General features: G+C 44.4%; 1 protein-coding gene across 4 annotated transcripts in view; it reads left to right on the top strand.

Moving 5' to 3' along the window:
* Positions 1–2,089: 2,089 nt before the first annotated feature.
* Positions 2,090–26,879, top strand: part of Daam1 (dishevelled associated activator of morphogenesis 1) — a 157,323-nt gene continuing 132,533 nt past the window's right edge. For 2 of the 4 annotated variants that reach the window (XM_075948884.1, XM_075948882.1), the window contains exon 1: positions 2,108–2,355. The gene's annotated coding sequence lies outside the window, so the exon portion shown is untranslated. Of the gene's footprint in view, positions 2,356–26,879 lie in introns of all 4 variants that reach the window. The other 2 variants (XM_075948883.1, XM_075948885.1) reach the window with 2 other exon arrangements.

Genomic DNA, 26,879 nt, shown 5'->3' with positions numbered 1-26,879 from the left:
TCTCTCACACACACACACACACATACACATACACGCACACACACACTTCCCTATTTTGTCTTTTGTGCAGACTCTCCTAATATATGTGGAGATCAGCTATACCACACGCCACACCCTGTAGCATTCTGTTACAGAGAATGGATCCTTTTGCTTTGGGTAAGAGTCTATTCCCTTTCTTTATTGCTGAGAGCCAAGAGAGCTTGCTGAAAGGCGATTTCTTCTAGAAAATTATTTCTCTGAGCATCCCTTAACAACATGCTTTCATCTACAAGGGTGAACCTTGCCTGATAGAAAGGCTCCACGTTCAATTTATTGACTCAGTAAATTTCAAGCTCACTGCCTATGTTTCCACCTAAAAGCTTTCCACATTTATAAGACTGGAGGAGCCTTTAGAATCATCCCAGGTCGGGTTTCTTTCTGAATATCTTCCCACAGCGAACTGTGCAATACATTAAGTCTACCAATTAGCTAGAGCATCACTGCTTGCTCCCTTGGTCTGATGGCTAAGGGAACATTTGTGTTGTCTGGCTTCCATTTAAGATAATATTTGAGATGGACGGAGTAGATCAGAAGAGCAACAGCGTTATCCTGCTTCGGTGGAGGAAAATAGTCTGGTGTGTACGGAACAGGCTTGTCAAAAGGAAATGGGAATTCAGCTGTAATCCTCCTCTTTCACAGAACACTTCCCCTCTCCTCCACGGCCTCATCCAGCTCCAAGAATGTATTTCCCTGGAACCTCACTGTTTCGAGATGGAAAGGGGGAGAGGAGTGGTGACAGTCCACCAGCAATCAGGTGAAGAGTTGTTGGAAATTTTAATTGTCAGTCTTCATTTCCTGAGGTGTGAAATCTTAACTTTGCTGGTGAAGTGGGCATGTGAGTTGATCACAGCAGTACCACTGAAAGTTGAATAAACGCATTTTTTTTTAATGTAAAAAGACACCCAGATATTTGTTCTCCCGCCCCCGTTAAATTTTCATGTTTGGTATTCATTGAACTTGATAACGACCCTGAAAACTTTTATGTATTAAAACCAAAATCTGCCAGAAGGGTCAGAATTCCATGCTATTTGAATATGCATAGAGGTGTCTGAAGATCCGGGCAACCCTTTAGGACACTGTTTGCTTTAAGGTCTTTAACATTTTTGTATTTTTAAAAGAAAACGTGTGGGGAGCGACGGTGGGGGGAGGGTTGCGGATTTTCAATTTTATGAACGCATAATTAACTAAAATTTTTAGACATGCATGCTGTCTTCGGAAGAGTTGAGAGCCACCAGAGCGGGAAGTCCCTTCAGGGATGAACAAAAGCATGGCTGTGCGATAGTACTATCTCCACAGCAGCAGGCTCGCGGACGCTGGGTTGTGGTGACTGTCTCTGTCTTCTATTAATTACACTGCACTTCCATTAGTGACAGCCGCCAGTTTTTCTGTCAGGTCAGCCGACTACACTGTTCCGGGCTTTCTTCTTGGCTACTCGGTCTTGGTTAAAAAGGGGGAGAAGGAAAGAGAAAAGGAAGGTGAATTGAAGCGAGTGTGCTGCAAGGGGATTCCTCCCTTCCACGGCTGGCTTTGCTAGATCCCTGGCAACCGGGGAAATGTCCGCTCGGTATTCAACCCAGAACCCCTGGAGTCCAATGAATTAGTGGCTTTGAGTTGGGAAGGCAGAGAAAGGCTTTTATGGACCCTTCCCAGCTGGGGGCAGGAGAGCCCAGTCGACCAGAAGTGCCCAGTAGGTGGGCGCGAGCTCAGGACGCCCCTTGGTCCCGCAGCCTACCCGCTAGTCCGCAGAACAGAGGTCAAGTCAAAGGGCACGGCCGCTGGGTGCCCCTCCCTCTCGGCCAAGCAGTTCGCTGCTAGGCTTCTGAACGACCACCGCGGTTAGTGCTCGACTGAGGGGCGGGGAGGGGGCGAGTCTGGAGGGGCGGGGAGGGGCGGGCACAGTGGGGAAGAGAGGCACCATGGGAACTGTAGTTCTCACTGGCGAGGATGACAAGGCTATTTCGCATCTCTCTGCAGGATGGGGACTACAACTCCCTGAATCCTAAGGGCCCAGCCAGGGCGTCCATGCGCAGTGGATGCCACATTGTATCCTATCAGACGAGGCGTGGGTGATGTCACCTGCGAGTTGGTAACCTACGAGCGGCTGTGAAGGGAACTGTTTAACCGGATCCCATTGTACCGGGAACGCAGAGCGGCCTTTTCAGCATGCAGCAGCTGCTCAGGTGAGGGGACGCTTCGGCTCGCCCGCCCTACTCATTCATTAGCGGCTACGCACCGTGGCGCGGGGTGGGCGTGCTGGTTCCTCGCGCTGTTGGCGGCGCTCCCTCGGGCTGCTTCCCGGAGCTCCCGGGCCAGTAGGTAAATATTAAACTCGTCCTTCAGGTTGGATCTGGGTGGGAACGGGACCGAGACTGCTACGGGCTGCCAAACTAGGCTTTGGAAAATGGCTGCAGCGCCGCACGGAGCGAGGCGAGCCTGAAGGAAGGCGTCCCCGAGGATGGGGTCCCTCCCTCCTTTCTTTTCTCGGCGCTCTGTGGCAGTGGAACCGGCTGGGTATAGCTCGCCTCCTGGCCGAGGGTTCCCCGGGACCAGGGCTGCGGGAGCTGCGGCAGCGGGTGGCGTTCCTGGGCCGCTGGCTCTGTAAGATCGTGGGCACTGCGGTGGCCGCGGGTCCCCGATCATCCCTGGCACCTTCGTGTCAAGCCATACTCTTTAAAGCGGAGGCAGTGACTGTAATCCAGGCAGTGCCCGTGCTTACGGTGTGCTCAGAGAAGAGGGAAGCCTGGCGTTGCGGAGGCCGCGAGCCGGCGGCTGGCTGCTGCCCGGGGAGATACGCCTCCCGGGGATTCGACCGGGTTCCCCGCGTCCTGCTTTGGAGGGCGCATCTCAGTCTTGGCTCTGCCGAATCGAGCCCTGCAAAGGACACCTGGGCGGGGGCTTAAACGCCCTCCTTAGAACCCTGGGGGTGACGGGGTGGCGGATAACCTAATGATAAGGTTCGCTGTGGGGGCAGGAGGCTGGATAATCGGGTTTATCCAACTGGTGCCCTAAACCAGCTGTTTGTGATCGGCTTGTCTCCTGACTGGAGAATAGAGCGAGGCGAGGCCCGGTCCGACAACTCTAAAGTCCTCTGGATTTTCTCTTCCTTTTCTCCATCAGCTTCATTCGTTCGTTTACTCACACACTCATCAAACCCTTCTAAGGTCTTTTGCACGTTGCTTACCGGCAAGGTTTGGGGCGTTGTGTCCCCTCCCCATAACATGTTTTACTGTGCTCAGGAATAGATTTTTTTTGCTCTCCAGTCCCTGTCTCCCACCTTCAACCTCCATAGAGCATCCGTAGCAAATGCTGCCCGTGACCGTTTTGCCCCCATTGAATTGGTAGTTTCTTGAGATTTGAGCCGGACCTAGTGAATTGAAGCATAGTTTGCCTGCAAGACGAATCCGGTTGCCATGGCGACTTCTGCCTTCGGAATCTTAACAGCTCACACTGGTGTTTCAATTCGTTGTGGCTCTGCGGGCAGCTGGGAGGGCGTGGCCGGGGGTGTGGTCAAATGTTTGCCCTAGGCCCAGCTGCTCCCTCTTCCTCACCCTCTGGCATCTCTGGGACACCCCCTATTCTCTCCTACATAGCTTGGACACCTTTCTTGGACTCCTTTTCCTCCCTCCTGCCGATACACCATCTCAAAAGGGATTGTCTGGGGCTTTTGTCTTAGGGCAAACTAAATTTGGAAGATGTCTTTCCTCCATCAAACGAACTGTGTCTTCCCACCATTATCACAGTTAATAGTGTTGGAGGTAGTTTTCCCAACAAGGTCACTCTGCCCAGGCCTGCTGGTCAGAAACTAGCCCGAGGTGCTGTTACCTGAAAATGACAGGACAATTAATAACTCAAGTTGAAGTGTGGGAACACAGTTGTCACAATAATTTTCATAAAATCTAAATGCCAGCTGCTGAAGGTCTTTAAAAGTGAAGCTCTGGATGCTGAAGCTAGGAGCCCTAAGTCCTGTACCGGCTCTCTGTGTGCTACCCTGCCATGGGTTAACCTATTACCCCTGGGGGCACCTGCCCTCTCATTGATAGTGTGGACAGGCGAGTTCAAAGAATTCCTAACTTTGATTCTAAGTTTAAAACCTTGCAATTCTGAAAATGACCCCTCCTCCAAATAACACAAGGTGTAAACCTGGCTCTGACATTGTAGCATTGTTTGTGTTGCTGACCCCAAAACCAAGATCCTTGGGGTACTGTTAAAAACGGACAAGGCAGTTATTTTTAAATAAAGTACTATTCTTAAATTTATGATATACTTGATACTACTATTATCTTAAGCATCTGGACTTTTATGTACATAGTCACAATTAGTTGTGTAGATTTTGTGGTTTGCGACTCTTGATGAAGGCAATTAAATTCTAAGATGTTTGTTTCCCATCACCTGTTTGCTCCTTATTCCAAGTGAATTATCTCTCCGAAATGGGGGATGGTGTATACAGGAGTGTCTACGCAAGTGCATTCATGTGCAGGTTAATGTGTGGGCTGTTGTGCCACGTGGTTAACATTCAACACCTTGTCTTAAGTAGGTGGTTACATCCCTGTGAGAAGGCACCAGCAGAGGTTATCGGTCATTTATTTATTATGTATATATGCATGTGTTTTTATATTTGTCCTAGGAATTATCATAATGGGAAAATGCCCTTCATTTATTAGCATATTCATCTTTGCTTCTCTGTGCTAAGCTTTTTGAAGGCAGGCACTTTGTTTTCTCAGTCTTTTCAGAATGTGGAATAAGCATTTGTTAAATGAATATTAAGGAGGATTGGAAATCCAGGGTCTGTATTCTGTCTCCTGATAGTTATATAACTTGTTGTAATAATTCCCCTGCTGTTTTTTGTCAACATATCTTGCTGCAGTTCTTTTCCATGAGTGTAAAGATGATATATTTTGTTATTTTATAATTGCTTTTGGAATACATTCACCTACATAGGCTATTGTTTTTCTTGCTATAATTTCTTTGTACCCTAAACTAGATACTTTTATTAGTTGTACTCTCCTTGGCCCAGATAATTTTCCCAGAAGGTGTATGGCGGGAAGCTGAGGAGAAAACCGAAGGCAAAGATAGCTAGAAGCTTTTGTCAGTTCACCAGCAGCTCCTGGAGTTGCTGGGAGACAGCAGTCTTTTGCCATCTGGGGCAGAGTTGTTCTAGAAGCAGGGTCTGTTCCAGGCCCTTCTGAGGAGAGGACATCTGTCTGGTGTCAGGAAAGGTGTTGTGATGCAGTGGGCAAATCCTGTGGTCTGGAGTGTGCACCATCTTGAGCAGGGGAATAGAGCGCATGGTGTTTTGGTCACATCCCTGAGTGGAATGTGAATCCCATCTCTCTGTCCTTGGCAGATAGTTCTGAGTGTTGAGAATGTGCTTGTGGATGGTTTGATTTGAGCTACTTTGTTTAAAAAGCTGCCTTTAGTCTTGGGACAAACAGGTGTTTAAAAACAAAACACAGTTAAGACTGAAACAGTTTCACTTTGTAAATATTTAGAGTATAGCTTTGGCTTGAGACTCTTAGGTTCTTCTGTGAAAACACTTCAAACTTATAGCAACATCAGAGGGAACAAGTCTTTCCCACAAAGTTCAGTACCACTGAGAGTTTCACAGGTGTTTGGTTCAGAAAATGATCCACAGAGCATGTCACTGGGGTGGGAATCTTTCCTAGCGACAGATAGTTTTGTGCTTCCAAGTCTTAAGTCTCTATTCTCATAATTCAGGAAACAAACCAAAACAAAACCTTGCCAGTTTTGGTTGCCAAACTTATTTTCTCTACAGGACACTTCAGTTGAAATGAAAGTGACCCCGCTCCCTGCCCCCCTTTGGCCAAGGATGATAATGGCTCTCACTTGTTCTGGTGCTAACTCGGCAATGCAGGAAAGCTTCCCAGTTCGTATCTAAGTTAAACACTCACAGCATCCTTTTTTAGGCACTCAAAGGATTGCACAGGTTCCATTTCAGCGGTCCTTCGTTTCTGTTTGAGACTTGTGAGTAAGTCTGTTGGCAGAACGGCTAGGGCAGGCTGAGATGAGACAGCTCTATCCATTTTGAAGTTACCTAGTGAGTGCACTGTCTTCTGTGTATATTGCCGCAGAGACCCTGTCCTCAGCTCATTAGCATCCCCATTGAAAGCAGGACAGATGAAGATGAGATGGCAGCTGATCTCAGTGACCTATATTCCACCTTGCAGACAGCAGAGAAAGATATTGTCTCCTTTTTTGTTTCTGGGATCCTTCCCACTGTCTCAGGAGCAGAGAACAGAGCATCAGCAAGGGAGTTTGCTTTCATAGTCTAAGAATGGATTGAGTTTGTTGAGTTCTCAGAGCATAGCAACAAGGGTCCTGTGTCCACCCCCTCACCTGTGTCCCCAGTTTTTGAATAAGGTCTCATGTATCCCAGGCTGTCCTTAAATTTCTACAGTGGAGGGCAGGCTTGAGATTTTGATTCTCTTGCCTGTCTCCTAAATGCTTTGCTAGAGAGGCCTGTGCTTCTCCAGTTGGTTTATACCTGGTTTACCGGGTCTGAACAAGGCCTTTCTGCATGCCTGAGAGGCACCCTGTCAGCTAAGCTTCAACATTCAATGCCACATTTAGTATTTGAATGATAAAGCTTTTGAGCTTCCTTTTTTGCTATATTTCATAAAACATGTATATTTCATGTAGACAGAGTATCTGAAAAATGACATATTTTTATATAATATATTTAAATATTTTTTGGAGATTGTCCAGTTTTAGACCCTATTTGTGAGAATAATTTTTCACTGGCTTGAGTTCTTCATCTGGGAACAGGCTTTTTACCTAGTAAAGGGCAACAGAGGCCTACTTTAATATATCTGTTTCCTTCCCTTTTAAGGTAAGCTTTGAAAGCTCTTTTAACAAAAAATAATAAAAACTTGAGCAGTAGTTAAGCATGCAATCTGATATTTAACATCCTTAGGCATTAAAATAACCCTTTCTCGCTCCCCTTGCCTCAAAAGAGAGACTCATTATAATGTAGCAAATTCAGAGCCAAGTAAACAGCTGTAGTTCTTAAACCACAGCTACCACTGTGAATTAAATGTGGAAAACTAGGGAAGTGTGTTTCACTTCCAGTGTAGTTGGTGTGACTTCCTGACGTTCTCTCTTGGCATCGAACTCAGTATTGTGCAACATTGACGATATTTGATGTAGACAATTCACTACAGGAGAAACTTGGCAATTTAGGGGAGTAATGGGGAAGCTGTGCTGCAATGCAGAGATTGCCAGGAAGAGAAAATGCAAGCACGGAGCCTGTTTGCCATTAGGCTACTGAAACATAATACTCCTTTGCCAGACTTGGGAAGCTCCCCCGCCCATCCATCTTGCTGTATTTCTTAAGTATGTCATTCACCTTTAGCAAGAACCTGAGCTCATTCCTTCTATAAACTGCTCTAGGTTTGGCATTGAAAGTTACTTGTATTCCTGCCAGGCATATAATTAGGGTCACCTATTAAGCTGGTGTTTGTCCCTTTCCCTTCAGAAGAAAATACTTGCAGTGCAGATGGCAGCACCGCCTGTCTGATGGGCGCTTGGAATTTAAACTTCCAAGCGTAGATTGCCCAGGTCTTAGCTTTGAGCTTTGCTGGGAGGAAGCAGATGCCCATCTTTTATATTTTAAAAATGGGCTCTTATTAAAGTCTAGCTGTACGCGAGGCTTTTGTCGTTAGAGAGGTCAGGCTAGGTCTAGAATATAGTAAGATTCACCTTATTTTTGAGCTGTGCACCTGTAACTCTAGTCATGGTGTGTGTGTGTGTGTGTGTGTGTGTGTGTGTTCGTTCATACTTTTGGCTACAGAGGAGACTAAGACTACCCAGTACATCACTGCCCTTCACAGCACAGCCATCACTGCCAGGGGCAAAAGGAAGTGTCATATTATAAAATGAACTGACAGTGTTTAGTTTCTACAGACCCTGTAAGCTAGAGGCAAGGGGTTGCCAGTGGGTTGCCAAGGAATTATGTTAGTTGTCCTCTTGCACAAATTGGGTCAGAACTAGAGACGGCTCATTAAAAGTTTGCCAAGGGCCGCAGTCTGTAGTTTTCCTTTTCCAGGGAATGACAGGTATTAACAGTATGTTTTGGTGCCGCTTCTAGGATTTCCCTTCCCCCTGAATTTCCTGGGCATGTAGAACTTGCCCATCACACCCTGCTGTCCCGTAAAGCTCCTGCAGACCTGTACAAGAGAGGAACTGTGCTTAGTGGCATTTACCAGGTGAGCTAGGCTGTCCCTGTGTGCCTAGACTTAGATACTTATCCTGAAGCAGCTTGACACAGCTAAGCAGTGAAATGTTAGACACGCTGCAGCTTTGCCATGGGAAGGGCCCTCCTGAATCCTGAGAACTTACTACAAACCATCGTTGAGAAATATTTTTTAAAAGACTGGACCGGTGAGGCGGCTCAGTGGGTAAAGTGCCTTCCAGAAGCCTGAAGCACTGAGTTCCATCCCTGAACACAGGGAAAGGAGGATATAGAGAATTCCATAAAAGAGTGATCTGTTCATGTTCAAGGCCAGCATTTAAACTTAAAAAAAAAATAAGACATTGGATTAATGGCTATAATTAATTCAGTATTAGTGGCTTTTGATTCTGGATGATGGTGCCCCCTCCCCCAAATCAAACAATAACTTCTGTTTTATTCCCCATCCTGTTTTGTATGTGGCAATCTTATTTGTACCAGAGTGCTCCCCACATTGCTTAGCACTCAGTGGTAAGTGAACTAAAAGTCAGGAAGGATGAAGAATAAATAATGCTTGGAATTGAAGCCAACGACTGAGGCTGACTGCAGCGTGTTCTCTGAGGATTAAATGGACAGGCCTGCCTTTATCCTTTTGTACTTTTAATAAGAACCAATGCATGTGTTGATGTGCACCACGTATGTATAGATGCCTCTGAGTTCAGAGGGCGCCAGATCCCCTGGGACTGCAGTTACAGATGGTAGGGAACTGTCATGTGGGTGCTGGGTCCTCTTCAAGAGCAACAAGTGTTCTTAACTGCTGAGCCATCTCTACAGCCTTGTTTTTTTGTTTTTGAAATGAAGAATAAAGACTAGACTCAACTAGAAAGACTCTGTGACCCAGTTAAGGGTAGGTAGCACTTGTGACCATAGAACTCCAGGTCTGTGGAACTGCTTTGCCTGTGACACTTTCTGTCAAGGGCTGAGTGAAAATTTAAACCAAGCTATCTATCTGTCTGTCTGTCTGTCATATATCTATGTCTATACATATCCATCCATCCATCCATCCAGTTTCCTTCTGGGCCACAACTGTCCTATTCTGAAGGACATGGGGCTGCCTTCACATGGCCATGCAGCCCAGAACAGAGAGCCGAGTGGCCTCTGGGAGCACAGCTCACATTGCAGCTCTCCCACTAGTGCCCAGGTTGTTTTTCTGCTGGAGCAAGACGAGGGAAGTAGGTGGAGGGAGGACCAGGAGTTATTGGATTTCACTTATCTTATCACTGGTTTCCCTCTGGATTGCCTTTATTTACACTCTGTTCTTGGGCCAGGAATTCCTCTAACAGAGAGCAGCACGCACATTCTCAGGGATATGCTGCCTTCCTGGAGATGCACACACTCAGGGACAGACATACCAGGGCTCCCAACAGAGAGTATGCAATGCGCATACTCAGGGATTGACCTATAGGGGCCATAGGAAACAGATAACTATAAGTGGGCTTAAATTTAGCATCTATATATGGCTTATATTTGGCAGGAATTCAGCATGAATGTTTGATACCTTGAATGGAATCTTTTTACCTTCCTTGTGCTTTGCTGTTGCACAGAGTAAAAAAAAAATTGCCAGCTGGTGTGGCATTCAGAGTTGGGTGATCCCAGTGAATCCTTTACACTTCTTGGGCCTCCTTTTCCTCATTTGTACAACAGCATGTTCACATGGAACCCTCCTGGGAGGAAATTATACACTGTTAGGAGTGGAGTGTCAGCAGAACAGTAATGACCTAATTTCTATGGCACTGTGTAATATTGGTTTAATAACATCTGTTGGGCTTGCCTGTTCAGTTTCCCATCCTGCCTTTTGCCCTGGGACATGGACCTGAGATCCTATCCTGTTCCATGCTGGACAGAGCCCACTCCTCTGGGGCGAATGCCAAGCTCTTAACCACAGGAAATTCCTTAGGCTATAAAGGATGAGGCTAGGCAGTGTCTTTGGGTGATAGTCCATTCTGTTTAAATTGGTACTCTCTTTAAGCGAGGGTAAGGCCAGCAGTGCTGCTGCCTGTGGATGTTTTAGCCAGAAGTGTTTTTCCGCCTTCTGCAGGGGGTTGCTTCCTGTGTCCCAAGCTGGCCTGAGATGCCTATGTAGACAAATATGGCTTTGAGTTTTATCCTTTCTCTACCTCAGAAATCCTGGATTACTGAGGTATGCTACCTCTCCTGCTTGACACAGTGCTGGGGATCAACACAAGGCTTTGTGCATGCTAGACAAGCACTCTGTCAGCGAGGCTGCATTCCCAGCCCAGCACGTTCCTTCTTCGGCACGGAAGGGCTTGAGCATCTATTCTCTGATCATCACAGATCTCACCATGCGCTTGTGTCTCTGCATGGCCATTTACCATATGGTGATATCTCTTTACTTCCTTGGCCTCCTCGATGATGTTAAACGTGTAACTATTTAAAAGTGTCTTTACATTGTTTATTTTGTGTGTGTGTGTGTGTTCTGGTTTGTCACCTGTTGCCCTGATAACCATCATGACCAAAAACAACTTGGGAAAGAAAGGGTTTGTTTCATCTTCTAATTCCATGCCATAGTGTGTCTTTGAGGGAAGTCAGGCAGGAACACTGGCGCAGAAACCATGGGGAGTGCTGCTTCCTGGTTTGCCCTCTCCTGCTGGTGCTCAGCCCGCTTTCTACCAAACCTAGACCACCTGGCTGGAGGAGCTGCTGCACATGGTGGGCTGGGCTGCCTACATCGCTTATCAACCAAGACAATGCCCCCACAGACATGCTCACAAGCCAGTCTCATCGAGATTCGAGACTCTGATCCCCTAGTTAAGAGTCCCTCTCTAACTCTGGGCTGTGTCATGTTGACAGCTGAAGCTAACTGGAGAGGGATCTGGGGAAGAGAGGAGAGAATGAACTTGAATGCAAACTCCATCATGTGAATGTGTACACATGGCGGTCAGAGGCCAGTTTTTGAGAGTCAGCCCTCTTCTTCCATCGTGTGAGTCCTGGGGCCTGAAAGCAGGCCGTCAGTCTTAGTGGCAGGTAAAACTTGCAGAGCCACTTGGCTGTGGAGCCATCTCACCGGCGCTGAGTTTCTTCAAAGGTTTATCCAGTAGTGTCTGGCAATGGTCCTGTCTTCTCTGAACCCTGTGTCTCAACCTAAGCACAGCTTAGACTGGCCTGGCTAATGTGGTTGAGGGGGAGGTCTGCTCTGTGCCCTGTTCAGCAGCACCTCTGCCATGTATCCAGCACTTGCCCACGGCACCCCTTCTCCACTGTGGCAGCACAGCCCCAAATGTCTTCAGACATGGCCAGCCAAGTACCTCCTAGAGGATAAACTTGCTCTTGTGGAGCAAGAGTTGCCAGATTTTAGATGGTCCAAGAGCTTTCAACTTGGAAGCAGGCTTTCATGTTTAGGGATACATTGATTTCATTTGGGAATGGAACTGCCCCTGCTGGTTTTATTTATTTGTGCAGTTGGTTAAAGTCAAGTAAAGGTCAGCGGATTAGCCCCGTTGGGGTCATTTCTCCATTCGTCCATGACCACAGCCTGGGAAACCAGCCACATTTTAAGGCTATGTCCTTAAGCACAACAGGGGACCCTGTGAGACACTGGTGCGGTGTCAGGGGAAGCCCACCAGAGCCAGTAAGTAAATGGCTTTGAAGCCCATGGCCTGAGTTTGTAGGTCAGTCACATTATCTCTGGGTAAGGAAGATAAGGCTTTGGGGAAAGGAGAAGCCAGTGCTGTCGTCATTGTCAAAGGACAGTGTGCTTTAAAGAAGACTTTAGCCTTTAGCCACTGCAGCTCTTCGCAGGGTAGGAGGAGCTCTGGAAAGAATTAACACAGTGATGTTCTTTTTATCATTTTCTTCCTCAGATGAGACTGTCCAGCTTGGGCTGTGGCACCTCCTAAACCTGAGGTGCACAAAGTGAAAATGCTGTCAGGTTTTCATGAACTGACCCAAGATCCACTCTTGAGCAGCTAAGGTGAAGATAATGTGTGAGGGGGCAGGCTTTCCATTAAACAGTAAGCCAGGGCTTAGGGAGAAGGCTCGGTGGATGCTGGGCATGGCGGGCAAGCCTGGGGATCTGAGTCTGAATATCTATACCCACCTAACACGGCAGACACAGTGTTGTCACCTGTGGGAATGGAGACAGGTGCACTCTAGATGTAGTGAGAGACCTGCTCTTAAAATAATGAGGCGGAGGGCAAGTGACCTTGACACACACACACCTACCCACATGTACAGATATACATGCCCAGATGAATAAGTATGAATATAATACTCACAAACCACACACAGAATCAAAAACAAGTCAACCATAGCTCCTTGTCAGGGTTAGGTGGGATTTTTGAGGTCTTCTGTACCCCTTCTCAAAGTCTACTGTGTCCGTTTTTTTTAGTTTTCTACCTCGGCTAGGCATTGGAATTTCCTGCAGCTGATTTGAGAAAGAGGTGCATCGGGAGACTGACTCAGGACACCTAGGGCCCCAGCTCCAGGACAGTCACATTCACCCCAGGTGAAAAGATGAGAAATAGGAGGATCCTGGGTTTGGGAAGTGCGGGTCTAGTGTGTGCCAGGCTATCTGTCTGTCTGGTTAAAAGTCTAACTTTAAGAGTTTCGCATTCATTTTGTATGAATGTTGTGAATTTTTTTTATTTAGAATTTTGCATATGTGAGGAAGGTTCTTTTTGTGGGTGGTGTGGTGCATATCGTGTGATATGCTGGACCCATTGCTTTTATTAAGCTTGGAGCTTTATGGTATCTTGGCAGATGTAACCGAAACACCTGTAAGTACATGGAAGTTATCTTTTCCCCAAGATGTTTCCCGGGGAGGATTCTGTACACTTTAATCCATTGTTATAGGAAAAGGTAACAGAAACCACCTGGTCACAAGTGCCTAACACTAAGCTTCTTTGAAATAAACCTGGGCAGGAGAGTAGTCACGAGTGCACTTCCTCGCCTCTGTTCTAGAAGAGGCTCAGAAGTAATCTTGAAAGGTGCTAAGTAATTTTGCAGCTCACTCGGTCTCTGAGGGCTTCCTAGCTGACTCTGGCTCCACAGAGCAGGGCAGTCTGGCTCTGCTTCCTGAGCTGGTGCCTTCCCAGCACCACATCCCCATGAAAGAGCTTGTCTTTGTCTCCGGGTTCTAAGAACCAAGTGTGTGTGTCGGGGAGCATTGATTGATTGATTGTGTCTCTGTGTATGGGGGGCACATGCATGTGTGTGCCATGGTACACATTAGGAGTTAGTTCTTGCATATTGTGGCTCCCAGGGATCAAATTCAGGCTGTCAGGCTTGATGGCAAGCAATTTAACCCACTGAGCCATCTCCCTAGCCCTCAAGTGGCTTTTAAAAAGATCATTTTCAGATTCAGATTCCTAAGCAAGCATAGCAGAGACAAGAACACAATTAACTTTTAGGAATAATATGCTTAATAATTTATGGGCCCCATTATAAACTGTAGAAGCCGCACCTGAAAACATCCTTCTCTCATGTAGAACATGTCTTTGGTGTTGGCTGTGGCTATTTCAGAATGTTGTTTTATGATCTTATTTTTGTAATACAGAAGTCTTGCTCTACTTATTCAAATCTATGATTTCTAAAATAAACAGATGACCTTGTGCGGGAGGGCATTTCCTAAGTGGAAGGATCGTTTCCACTCTGAGAAGTCTCATGTTTTGCCTATTTGGAACCTTTCCAGCTCTCCTTTTTACTTATTTCTGCATTCACTTGCTTATTTTGTATGTATGTGTGTGGTTATGTGTCATGTGTGAAGGTCATAGGACAGCTTGCAGGAGTTGGTCCTCTCTTACACTATCAGTGCCCTTACCTGCTGAACCATCTGTCTGGCCTACATTTCCATCATTTCGAAGGAATGGCCACGGCAATGTTTGTAGGCCGACTTCTTTTATAGGACTGCCAGCCTGCAAATACTGACATGGAGACTTCTTATTAATTCTGAAAGCTTGGCCTTAGCTTCTACTTGTCCCCAACTAGCTCTTATAACTTAATCAATACATATTTTTAAATCTATGTTCTGCCACATGGCTTTTTTTTTTAACCTCTCTATGCTGTATGCTTGTTTTGGGCGTCTCCCATGAGCCTAGATTCACCCCTCTGACTTCCTCTCTCCGCCTGGGAATCCCACCTATCCTCTCCTGCCTAGCTATTGGCCATTCAGCTCTTTATTAACCCAGTCAGAGTGACAAATCTTCACAGTGTACAAAAGATTATCCCACCACAAATGTTTATAGGAGACTGTAGTCTTTAATCTCAAATCAGGTTTTTCAGTGCTTTTTTATGCTTGCAGTTTTTCCACAATGGTGATTGAGACTTGCATGGCCAGGATTTTCTAAGGAGATTTCAAAGTTTGTTAGCATGACATGGTACTTGAAGGAAGAATGACAGCTAAAAAGAGCATGAGGCTTCTTCTGGAGGATGATGAGATGTTCTGAGAATAGTAATAGTTACATGATTTATTAGTACAGCAAAAACCACCGAGCTAGGACATTTCAGGGAATGCAAAGTCTATTACAGTGAAGGTCTTTAAAAGGCAAACTAGATTGAGGGGAGGAGGGCAGAGGCAGGGAGGGGAGCAGAGAAAAATGTAGAGCTCAATAAATATCAATTAAAAATGTATAAAATAAGGCAAACTAGAAGCAGTCATGTGGGGAGAACCTCAGAGAGCTCAGAGGTACTACTTAACGTTGCAGTTGTTGAATGTATCTTAATTCCTCTAAGCAGATACATACCATGGAGACGAATAACTGGAAGCTTCTGAACATTTATAGATCATCTGAAATATGAAAGACTGCTAGGAAGACATTTTGCTGTAGTGGGACCTGGTTTGTATCTTCTAGTCACTGTCTGTTTCTCACCCACTGCAATGATGAAGTTGGGGATGTATTTACTTTAGTGACATTTGCTTTAAACTTGTTCCGTCTGAGAATTCTGCAAGATTTTTCCTCCGTGGAAATTTCACACTATAAAAACCATTCAAGTAGGAACTCCATAATGCTGTGTTTATCGATAAGATATATTTCATTTGTCAGAGATCATGAAGCTCAAGGTTTCTTAAATTTGGATTCATGACCCCTTGAGCAACTGCACATTAAAAAATGACAAGATGTTTGGGGAGTTACTCTGTGCCACTGGAAATAGAGTCCATGTGCAGAGGTAGCTCCTGAGAGACTGTGGTGCTGCCCAGCTTCAAGATGTCCTCAAGGCGTGTTGGTTTGGCTGCTGCCTAATAACTTAGTGCAAGTTTAGTGGCTTAACCCAGCACTCATCAGAAGTCCAGGTCAGGCAGGGCTGATGTTTTCAGGGGGGTTTAGTACCCTCTTCTAAGCTCACTGGTTATTGTCACAGTATATTTTCTTGTGATAAAGGACCAAGGACCACTGGCTAGTTCTGGTCCTCTTATGTTCCATGGCATGCAGGCCCACTTTGGCAATTTACTGGGAAGATGCTTGCTTTCTTCTATGCCATCAGGGGCAAACTTCTCCTACTCCTTTCTTTTCTTCTTTCCTTTCTTCCTCCCTTCCTTCCTTTTTTTTTTTTAAAAAAGGAATAACTAGCCAAAATATTGATAGAAAAAGGGCTCAGTGATTAGGTCAGGCCCATCATGGAGAATCTCTTTGAACCATGAAATTTAGCACCATTGTGATAGTGACAGCTATTCGTGATCACAGTTTCCATCTCTGGAGTTATGGAAAGGAGGCCTGTGGACTTAGTAAGTTCTGTTTTTGGCTAGCAGAAATGATGGCACTATACTCTTTAATAAATAAAAGTGGAAACATACAATTCAGAAGCCTCCAGCGTGGATGACTGACTTCCAGACCTTCTCTGCTTTCTCGGATGCTTCTCTTTCAGAGCTGCTGCTTCCCATTGCTTCTCTTGTTTCAAGTGGGATGAACATGAAGTTAAAAGATACCAAAGTAGTTTTTTCACACACACATGCACAAACAGAAAAGTTAGTATAGGTAGTTTGCCAGTCTTCCACGAAGGCACAGCTTAGCTACCAATTCAAGGTTAATCTTCTATCCCCACCCTCAAGACCTCAGCTAAACATAAGTTCTATATATCAAATTATAACATCTGTAAATAGTTTTGTATTTTAGAATACATGTCTAAGAGTTCAAGACAACCCTCCTCCCCCCACATACACACAGTGGCCATGCTGATGTATATGGAGGCCAGGTATCTTAATCTTTCTCTACCTTATTTTTGGGACACAAGGTCATTCCCTGAACTCACCAATTTGGCTAGACTGGTTGACCAGTGAGCTCCAGATATCTGCCTTTGCTTTCTCAGTGATGTGGTTTCAAGTGTGTGTTGCCACACCTGGCTTTTATGTGGGTATTGGGGATCCAAACTCAGGTCTACATGCTTGCATGCAACAAGGGTGGTGTTTCCAACTGACCCACCTCTACCATCCACGTGAATCTTTACAAACAACTAACATCAATTATCACATCCAAAGTTATACTTAAGATAATGTGTATTAATTCTTAAAAATCTGCAAACATTTAGTCAGTTTAAAGTTTTTCTTTCTTTGAAATATTTATTCAACTCTGGAGTCAAACAAGAAGGGTGTGTGTGTGTCTGTGTCTAAGCCTCATGTGGTTTTTTATTTTTCCACTTGTGAGAACTTCATTAGCTGTTCTACAGAATTTCCATGTCTGGAACTCGTGGTTCATTCTGTTTCTGTTACCTCTAGTTCTTGTCAATTGGTTAAAATGAAAATAATTGATGTCTTGAGCCGTCTGTTCACTGTAGAAGTGGGAAAGCAGCTTGCCTAGCAGTGTGGGGCATCACTTAGAGGTGCATGTGTAAACAGACATTTAGAGAGCTGAGTGCGTGGAGGAGGAAAGCAAACTCGCCAGGCCCCTCCTCCCTCCCCCAGGTTCTTATTTTTTTTTTGTTTGTTTGTTTTTCGAGACAGGGTTTCTCTGTGGCTTCGGAGCCTGTCCTGGAACTAGCTCTGTAGACCAGGCTGGTCTCGATCTCACAGAGATCCGCCTGCCTCTGCCTCCCGAGTGCTGGGATTAAAGGCGTGCGCCACCACCGCCCGGCCCCAGGTTCTTATTTTAAAGGGCAGCACACTGTTTGTATGTGGATGGTGTATGGATCAGTTAAGAATCTTCCAGACAGTCTGTAACGGGGAGATGGAGGAAATTTCTTTTTTTTCCATTTGCTTAGCTATTTGTTTGGCCCAAATAATTTTTTTAAATTAGACTTTAGCTTCTTGATAAGGAAATAAAAAGTCTTCTAACAGAAAAGATTTCAGATTTGAGTTCTGCAAAGGAGCTGGGTCTTGAATGATGTGGTCATAAGATTGTTGCTTTTTAAAATTAACTGTGGCATTGCTTGCTCTTGCATGTCTGTAAGTTCTGCGAATACACGTCCTTTGTTCTCAGGGACATGACAGATACTTTTAAAATCGCAGCATTTATGTTAATGGACTCATTTTATATGGCAATAACTGGAATATGAGGCAATGCAATTTAAACTTCATTTAGGAAGAAAATGACCGTGAGCTGAGGTGGAGAAGAGCTTAGACTAGAGAACAGAAAGCTCCCGTAAAGGGCAGCTGGTGCATATTTTAGGGTTCTTAGCCTGTGTTGGCCTTGGCAGCTGGGTAACTACCATTGCGGTGCCAAAGTGCCACAGATAATATGTAAACAAATGGGTATGGCAGTGTAAGTGATGGCTGGATTGGGCTGGAAAGGAGACTGCAGGACACTGCCTCAGAAGACTGTGGACTCATTTTAGGAAAATTATGTTTGCTGTCCCGTGACTAGTTGAAATTATGCAAGCGCGCACACACACACACACACACACACATGTATGTATGTTCAGTGTTTCATCTGTAAAGGTGGGGTCTTTAAGGGGAACTTTATAAACTTAAAAAAGTTTCTTACTGTATAAAAATGCAGCTAATAATTCAGAAGACAAGCACCTTTTAGACTAACCTAATTTGGCACCATCTCAGTTTGTAGCACACTTCTAGTGTGCTAATGTGTTAATGCTTGCAAGGCCCAGCACAGGGGAGACACAGAGCCTGAGGGGGGGAAGGATGGAGGGAAGGAGGAAGGAGAGGAAAAGCCTTTTACATTCCATGATGATGCAGAACCCAGAGTGATCCCAGAGTGATCCCCACTTCTCCCAGTGCCTGTAAGATTGCCTAAGTTTTTGTGCATCTGGCTATTTCATCTATAAAATAAGATACTGACATCGTTCTACTCTTATTCCAATAAATATTTTTCAGAAAAGTAGTAATAAAGATTAGCGCTACTGGAATGTAAGCCGTTAACTGCAGAAACTTGCTTAAATCAGACTGCTTCAAGGAAGAGAACAGTAAGGAAGAGAGATCATCCCAGCCTCGTGATGACTCGATGTGTAAAGTTTTGACTCTGTGATAGTGTAAAATCAATACACATTTAGTAGAAAGTGTACTTTGAACTCTGGATGTTGATCTTTTTCCAGGCTAGCTAGCAAGATGTGCTGCTCTGTTTTCTGCTCATGGCGTGTAGTAGACGTGAACCAGAGATCCTGGGCCCGCATAGGATCAGGCACAACCTGCATTCTCTGGTGTGTTTGTTACTCAACCTGTAGGCTCTGCATAGCCAGTGCATTTCAACATTCAGCATTCCTCTTTAAAGGGCTCACCAGGGCAGCACCTCCTCATAGGGAGTGCCGCTTGGTGAAGTCTTGGTTCCTAAGTTTTTGATAATTCACTTTGTACTATCTTCAGTTTCAAAATAGTACACTAGGAGAAAAGTAGAATTTTAACTGCTCCTGTTTGTTGGATGAGTAAAACTCATTGTCATAGACAACACTTATTTAAAAACATAATTTAATTCATGATCTAATTAGTTTCTCTCCTTAATTTTTATTAGTGTTATGGCCTCTCAAATTAGATCTACTTGTACTTAGCTTCTGAGAAAGAACAATTTCCAAAGAGCTAAAGAAGAATTTGATTCACAAAATTGAAAACACATGTTAATAATTTTGTTTCGCTTACAGATTAATGGGGAACCTAGTAAGATGTTAGGAGCAGGTCATAGGCCATTGGATAAACAGGTGTATGCCTATCTGTCCATTCAGAAATGCTGAAGTATGTTTGCTAGTATATACAAAACTGGTTGATAGCCTAAAGGGTCATAAAATGCTATGGATAGGACCCATTGCGTTACTATGTCTTTTTGTAAGTCAGTTTCTGTCTCCTAGAGCCGTGAAATTGCCTGGTTCGGTAGATTCTCAAGATTTTCAGTTTTAAGAGTCTTTGACCCTATTAAAAATAGAAGACTTTAAATAGATTTGCTTTTGTAATATAAATATCTTCTTAGAATAGACAGTCTTTTAAACCATGCAGTTATTTTTCTTAAGATACCAATAATGGAATCCATTTCATGATATCATCTGAGTGATGACTTAATCATGAACACTGAAAGTTCTAGAAAATTCTATGGGTCTTTGTTTAGAGAAGGAAAATTACAATTACAAATAGTGGCCTTGTATTGTTATTAATTTTGAGCTCACAAACAGTGAGAAGGTCTGTCAGTCTCTAAGAAGATGCTTGGACCCCGAAGTTATATGAGCATGGGAGAGCTGTCTCCATTACTCACCTGTCATGTGGTGGCATGGGCAGAGGAGAGATGCGTCCGTGTCCATTCCCCCACCCCTCATCACCCCCACGCCACACCCATCAACTCCTGAGGCAGGAGGGAGAGCTGGCCCTGAGGTCATAAGAGTGGGAGAGCTGTCCCTGCCCCTCATCAGCTGCCTCTGGAGAGTGGCCCCTATACCACGCCTGGGCAACACAGTGGAGCTGGCCCTGAAGGTGTGGGAGTACTCTGAGGATGTGTAAACAGGAGAGCTGGCCCCTCCCCTGCTCATCGCTGCAAGGGGTGAACTCACCAGGGCAATGCAGGAGAGCTCATCCTGGTGGTGAGGACAAGGGAGAGCTGGTGGACTGACCCACCCTGCAACTACCCAGGCCCAGAACCAGGGTCATGGGTTGGCCCACACATATGTCCACCCCATCTGTGGTCTGTTAGAGCACATGAGGGACTGGTTCTGCAGGATCTCCAGGACACAGAGCGACAACAGGATATCTGAGAGGTCCTGTGAGGACCCAGCATCAGTAGTGTAGCAGGAACCAGAGGCCTTGAGCCAGACCAACAACCCTGTAAGTAAAGGTGTATGGATAAAGGGGCTTACTGTGGGACTCACCGTGTCACACCACAGCTTTCATGATGAGATTGATTTCTTTCTTTCCTTTTTTTTCTTTAATTTAATTTTATTTGGGGGCTGGGGAGGTCACAAAGGCAGAGGGAGGATACTAAGGGACATGGAATGGATGGGATGGAGATGCGTGATGTGAAAGACACAAAGAATAAATAAAAAGTTAAAAAAAAAGATCATGTTTGGAGGCCACTGGTCTCATTAAAAACAAAAAAGTCAGAAGTAACTCTGGGAGGATGTGTTAGACCACAATCCACTCTCCCTGAGAAAGTGCCCAGTAATTCTTGTCTACTTAATAAAGTTTTTCTTTTCTTCCTAACAGTAGACCCTTCTCCGACAAATGTTTCTTAGTTTAACATGGGGAATTTCAAAGTTAGTCTGAGACTAAGTGGGAAAATTACTTTTAATTTTTGTTATAAAATTAATGTAGGCTACTGTGATAAAAAGTGGAAAAAACAAAAACCAAAGCCAATTGTTCTGGCATCCACCTGTAGTTCCAATAAGTGGAGGCCAGAGGCAGGGAGAGCAGGGGTCCTGAGCCTTTGACTACAGGAGACCCTGTCACAGCAAAACAAAACAAGAAAGTCAGGAACAAATGAAAAAACATACATTTAGAGGCAGTCATGTTTTTGTGACTGTCTGCTCTCTTCAGGGTTTCTCCTCCAAGTAAAGGTCAGAAATACATTTCCTGTGCTTGGAAAGGAAACTTTTGAGGTGGTAGTTTCCTCTGTCTGTAGCACGCCTGGTGGTCCTTGCTTTCTTGGGACAAGGTCTCCCTGAACAGTGGTGGCTGGGCTTGAACTCAGGCACTCCTCCTCCCCCAGCCTTCCCAGCGCTGGGATCACCAACCCTGGCTGCATGGTGTTTCTCATTCAAATTAATTTGTTTCAACCTTTAGTTAAATTTCTCAGAACAAACTTTTAGAAATGGAGCAAAAGGTTCAAGGGTTTGAATATTTTAAATTCTTGCAGAACTATTTCTCAGGAAGGTATTATCTGTTGATAACAGTAGGGTGTGAAATTGCTGCTGTTGCACATGGGTATCTCACAGCTGCCCGCACAACTGCCAAACACTTCTACATTGTATTTTAATTTCCATATAAAGTTTTTGTTAAATAAAACTTTCCTAAGTCATTTATATTTTTCCTTTTCCAGATTTACCCATTTATCTATTTACTACTTTGCCTATTTAATTAAAAATAAAGCTGCTTAAAAAGTCATTTTGGGTTGGGAGTTGAACCCAGAGCCTCGTGCCTTCCACTGAGCTAGATCTTAAGTCACTTTTGTGTTTTCTTTGTTGAGATCGTCCAGGCACTCTGACCTTATGGTCCTCTCGTCTCGGTCTCCAGGTAGCTGAGATTATACTCCTGTGCCAGGAGGCCCAGCAAATCTCAATGTTTTAAAGCTGATCACGAAAGAGATTAATTTTTAACTTCTCATAAATGCAAAGAGTAATCCTAAAATCCATGGGAAGGATACTTACAAGATGTCTGCGTACTCATAAAAGACCTGAACTGTTTTCCAGTGATGAAGGGTTTCTGTAATTAGTCATTCTCACACACTCCTTCCCTTTATCTGAAGGGTAGCAGGCCAGCTCCTGGCGCTCTATCACCAATATGCGTTTCCTGGAGGCTGCCTTGGTTTCTGGTTCTCAGCGGTTTTCTGTCATGGAGGATGGTCCCAAAAGGCTGTTCTGAAGGCATGGCAAGCTAGGGGATGACATATAGTTTTTCCATTGGACTGTACTCGTCTGGACAAATAGGAGGCAGAACAATGAAATAATCCAAATATTATGAGGAGAGAGGGAGAAGTTTATATTACAGTGGTTTATGTGATAAAAAGAAATGTTATCCTGCTCCACTTTGTTTAGAAACGGTGTTGTAAAGCAGATACTCACGTGGTCGCTAAAGATCTGCCATGTTGCATTTCAGCACCAAATGTCACAAGGTCCTGCAGCCATCAGCGTTGACCTTTCTGCCAATACATCGTAAGTCAGTACCATGGGGGAAGGGGTTTCCTCCTACCTGAAGACAGGCAGGAATACGTGTCCTTCCAACCACAGGGAAACAGACTTGTTTTTTCAGTATTACCATTCTGATTAGATACTGTTATTTGACTTTATTCTGTTTCTGTTAAAAAGAATTAAGGCATGCGTATTCTCTCTCTCTCTCTCTCTCTCTCTCTCTCTCTCTCTCACACACACACACACACACACACACACTGTGGCTTTGGGAGGTGTGCATTGATTGGCACAGTGGTTGTTACCTGAATATTCTTTGGATTAAGAACCAAGAACCAAGCACTAGGGAGGCAGAGGCAGGTGGATCTCTGTGAATTCGAGACCAGGCTGGTCTAGAAGAGCTAGTTCCAGGACAGGAACCAAAAAGCTACAGAGAAACCCTGTCTCGAAAATCAAAAAACAAACAAACAAAAAAACTAGTATGCATGTTCCTCCTGAAACAGTAAAACATCTTCTTGGTAATCAGGGGGACGGGATCCAGGGAAGGTGGGGCAGATGTTTGTCCCTAACCGATCCATTCCCCACTCACATCCCAGGCAAGCCACAGGCTTTATAAAGTTACTGCAGCAGCAGAGTTCTCAAGATTACCAAATGCTGAAGTGAAAAACCAGATAGACATCGTACTCACATCCTGTGAATAAACACAACCGCCGTTGGGTGGACCAAAGAATGTTTTACCTTTCGTTTTTATGTTCTCCTGACCTGCCAAAGTTGAGTCTTGTAAATAGCTCAAGTATGGAATGAAATAATGTTTGTCTTTTTTTTCTGTGGGTGGTAAAATTGTAGATTGAACAATTATTTTTTTCTTACTCAGAATAGAAATCTCAATCTCTCTCTTCCTCTCTCTCTTCCTTCCCCCCTCTTCATGTGTCTCTCTCTTACTGTGTTTTTTTTTTTTCTGGGGAGGGGAATGGGGTAAAGATTGAGCCTAAGGTCCTGTACTGGCTCATGCCAGGCAAGCATACTTCTGTTGACCCTAACCACAGGCTTTCCTTGTTTGGAGGAATGGGGTAGCACAAGAAAGTAGGTTTTATTCTAATATAAGCTTACAATTGTATGCACTTGTTGAGGAAAGAGATATAAAACACTCGTCTGCCAATTTTCCATTCAAATATCCCTTGTTAATTCTTATTATAAAACTTAAGGTAATGCCGGGTGGTGGTGTTCCATGCTTTTAATCCCAGAACTCAGAAGGCGGGGTAGGAGGTTCTCTGAGTTTTAAGTCCAGCCTGGTCTACCCAGTGAGTTCCAGAACAGCCAGGGTTACACAGAGAAACGGTGTCTTAAAAACAAAAAACAAAACAGAGTGTTAAGATAGAATTTATAGCTGGAGTCATATTTTGTAACTTTGTATAGGCTTAGTTTTTTAAAGGACTGTCTCATTGAATCAAGCTTGACACAGTTTTGAGAATACCACATCATGCATTTTAAAAGAGGTGGATAGTTGTTATTTTGTTTGTGCTTATCACAGGTCTCAAACATACAGCTTGTTTTCTTCTGTTGATGGAACAGTTTAAATATTCAGGCTTAAAAATAGCAAGTGACATAGTATAGAAGGGAATAATAAAACCATAATTCATTTGGCACTCTGGTTGAAAGGCTTAAGTTCTTTTAAAGTGAGGCTTATTTTTTTTTTTTTTTTTTAATGTTTAACAGAGCGCTCTTGTGAGGAAACCAACACAAGAAAGAGGGAGCTTCAGAGCTGTGTTACTGCTGATGCTGTAGGAGGCTTTCTCAGGTGTCGCACTGTGGGGAGAGTGAGTCAGAGCTCGGGTCACCACTGGGCCTTCAGTCTCGGATGGTTGCTGGACATTGCCTGGCATGTCAAACATGAGAGACACGTGGCGCTTCTCCGCTTTCTAGTCCCCTTAAAGCCCTTGTGACCCCAGCTTGCCAGACATGACATTCCTCCCCAGCCTTGAGAGGCCTCAGAGCCCTTCTCTAAGCACATTCTGAGCCACAGCAAGTAGGCCAGTGAGTTCCATGATTTGGCATTAGAAGTGGCAAACTCTAAAGGTTTTTTATTTTTTTTAAACTGATATTAGAATTTAGGAATCAACTTACCCCATTTAATCCAAGTAGAATATTGTTTCTTTTTATTAGCCATTCCCAATCTTTTAGAGTAGGATAATTCTTTTTTAATTAAAAAAAAAGTCAGATTCCCACATGACCATGAAGTCTACAATACAGCATATAAATTTATTTGGAAAAATAAGCATTCTTCTGTGTAGGAGATATTTTTATACATATGAATGCAGAACGTTTTGTAATGTTTCTGAATTAATGTCTCCTCTTCACCATCCCCTAGGACTGGGATTAGGAACCATTGCTTTTTACCACTTGTTCATTTTTCCTTGGTTTCAGTTACAATTCTAAAGAGTGTTGTACTAAGCAGCTGACATTTCCATTTCAGAGATAAGGTCAGTGTTTTCGTTGCCTGTTCTGTGGAGCCTCAAGATCATGTCTAGGAGGGAGTTCTAGAGAGACCCTTCCTTGCCCCCTGGTGTCCAGCATAAAGCTGCTTGTTGGCTTTAAATGTCTGTCTGTCTGTCTGTCTTATCTATTATCCATCTATCTTTTTTTCTATATTTATATTGGGGCTTCTGTGAAATTTCGTGTATGTGAAGGATTTCACAGCAAGACTTTAAAAAAAAAGAAAGAGAAAAGAAGCAACAGCATTAGAAGCAGCTGATAATCCTCTCTGGTTGAGTGTAGTAACTGGAGGATTTAGGGGTTACCCTATTATATAGCCTTGAAGCCAGAATTATCTGAGTTGCAGCCACTATTTCTTGCCTTACCTGCTGCTGTTCCTAAGACTACAGGGGGATGTAAACTGACCCGCACTCCAGCTGTGAGAGCAGCAAGTACTTAATAAGAAATATTGTCTATCTCAGAATGTCAGGGAACTCAAACCTATTTCTTTGCTTGTGTCAAGGGTTACAGGGTGTGTATACTCTACTCGTAAATGTCTATCTTGTCTGAAAGTGCTCTTCTTTCATTGCTTAGGGTAAGTGGACGATGGTGAAGCTTATTGTTACCTTTAAAAAATCTTTTAGTTTAAAGTAGTGAAGAGCTTGTACCATCTCCCCGATGTGGCATGCCTTCCCCATTGTGCTTGACATAACTTGGTCTTGTCTTGATTTCAAGCTCAGTTGCTCATTTCTTTCCTGGGTGATTTCAGGACTCAGCAGGAGCTCTGTACTGCATCAGGAAGTGATGCTGCCACAGGACTTTAGCATTCCTAATGTACTTTGGGCTCTTTCCTTCCTGGCATGCTAGCACAAAGCCAGATATTCGTGGGACGCTCACCCTATTGCTTGGGTTGTTTACCTCGGGAGACTGGGCCTGTGCATGATCCAGGAGGACCCCAGATGTCTTGTCAGGGTTTACAAGAGTGCTCTGTTAGGTGGCTGCTCTTCAGAAGGTGTGTGTGTGGCGGGGGTTGGGGGGCTCCTCTCTGCGGCTGCTGGTTAGTTTACCTTCTTTTGAAGTCGTGTGGGATGGTAGTAAAAGCTTTCTGTTTAGATTCTTGGTGGAGCTGGGAACTGCTGGCCCCTTGGCCCTTGACAGCCTTGGCAGTCAAGGTGGTCATCTCACTTGTAGAGAGTCTTTTCTGTTAGCTCCTCAAACAACATGCTGCCTTAAGGTAAGAGTTTCGGCTTCATATCTGGTCACCCAGTTTAACAGATTTGCCCCAGACTCATGCCAGGCTCACTAATAAGCGTTCTAGTGATATGAATTGACCAGTTCAGGCCGGTTTTAATAAATGGAGTCATGTAATATGGGCTCTTTGTTACTAGACTTTTCATCTTACGTTTTTGAAGGTTTATCCATGGCCTGGCATGTATCAGTACTTCATTTTTTAAAAAATGTTTGTTTGTTGATTGGTTGTTTATTTTATTTATTTATTTTGTGAGAAAGGATCATATATAGGGAGTGTTCATCTGTCCCACCTGCCAGCTTCCAAATCACGACATGGAGACCTATATTAGTTATGAAAGCTTGGCCGATAGTTGACACTTGTCCCGCTAGCTCTTGTAACCTAACCCATCTCCTTTCATCTATGTTTCCGTTACGTGACTTGGTTACTTTTATTTTGTCCTGTCCATGCTGCTTCCTCTATCTCACTGGTGACTCCCTCCTCCTCTTCCCAGTGTCCTGTATCCCTGAAAATCTTGCCTTGCTATTGGCTGTTTAGCTTTTTATTAAACCAATCAGAATGACACATCTTCCCAGTGTACAAATTCCACACTCACTGTGTGAGTTCTGATCTGGAACTCACATAGACCAAACTAGCCTTGAACTGAGAGATCTGCCTGTCCCTGAATGCCAGGATTTAAGGTGTGTGCCACCATGCTTAGCTAGTGTTACAAAGTTC

Source organism: Microtus pennsylvanicus, chromosome 14 (genome assembly GCF_037038515.1).
Source record: "Microtus pennsylvanicus isolate mMicPen1 chromosome 14, mMicPen1.hap1, whole genome shotgun sequence".
NCBI lineage: Eukaryota > Metazoa > Chordata > Mammalia > Rodentia > Cricetidae > Microtus > Microtus pennsylvanicus.
Note: the sequence above shows the minus strand (reverse complement) of the source record. Positions and strands in the feature narration are given on the sequence as shown.